Raw genomic sequence first — 1,264 nt, forward strand, 5'->3', positions numbered from 1 at the left:
CCAAATGGCAAGTTATTATTGGACAACAAGAGTCCCTATTTAGAGGGACTCTCTGTTCTCGATCCAAGAGAAGGACCTCCTTCTCATCTTACTCCAACGGCTGATTCCCTTTTTCTCTGACACGCCATAGTAATAGGGACTTTAAAACATAACCATTGGAGTTGCTCTAAATTCTTCTACCATTCGAGTTACTCTTAAAGCATCTTCAAAGGTGAGTTCCTCCCTCATTTTTTTCTTCTGACACATAGGGACTCAAACTATTGGAGCCAAAAATAAATGGATCCTTGCACAAGTCTCAAGGAGGATGAGTTCCTCTTCAGAGAGACTCTATCTCATCAATAATAACTTGCTATGTGGCAAGCTAATTTTAAATAATAATTAATTAATAATTATATTTAATATGATTATTAATTATTATTTAAATAAATATATTAAATTATAAATAATATTATTAAAATAATTAAATAAATTATAATAAATAATCATATTTTTAATTCATTAATAATCTATATTAATTATTTAAATCATGGCTAACCGAAAAGATTATATCACAGCATTTTTAAATATTATGAATATTGTTTACATTAAATTATAATTGACTACACTTGTTTACATAAAAAACAATAAATTTATTTTTTTAAACATTACATAATTATTTGTTGCGAGGTTATTTTTTTGTTATATATAATAGTCAAAATCGTCATTACATTTATGCAGAGCCCGTGTTTTTTTTTCTTTTTAATTTTTTGTTTTATAAAATAATTTTACAGTTTGGTTTACAAAACCCTTTTGATCTCCAACTCCTTTATCTGACCCAACATACTGAAATTTTTCATCCGTAGTTTTGTTTAGAATCACCGAACCCCTCCAGGATGTGCCATCCCACCGACACAAACCCTGCACGAGTTCGCAATCATAGGGGTCCAACGTCGTGGCAACGCCGATGTGGAACATTGTGGTTCTCGCCGTCAGGTCGCCGCATTCGGACATGTGCATCGTTTGGCTTAGAAGCGAGATGCCGTTGATGAGCGGATAATTTATACGCTTTTTGGCATTGTTTTTAGGTAGTTTTTAGTAGGATCTAGCTACTTTTTGGGATGTTTTCATTAGTTTTTATGCAAAATTCATATTTTTGGACTTTACTATGAGTTTATGTGTTTTTCTGTGATTTCAGGTGATTTCTAGCTGAAATTGAGGGACCTGAGAAAAAATCTAATTCAGAGGCTGACAAAGGACTGCAAATGCTGTTGGATTCTGACCTCCC

The sequence above is a fragment of the Arachis duranensis genome, chromosome 1 (genome assembly GCF_000817695.3).
Source record: "Arachis duranensis cultivar V14167 chromosome 1, aradu.V14167.gnm2.J7QH, whole genome shotgun sequence".
In the NCBI taxonomy this organism is placed as follows: Eukaryota; Viridiplantae; Streptophyta; class Magnoliopsida; order Fabales; family Fabaceae; genus Arachis; species Arachis duranensis.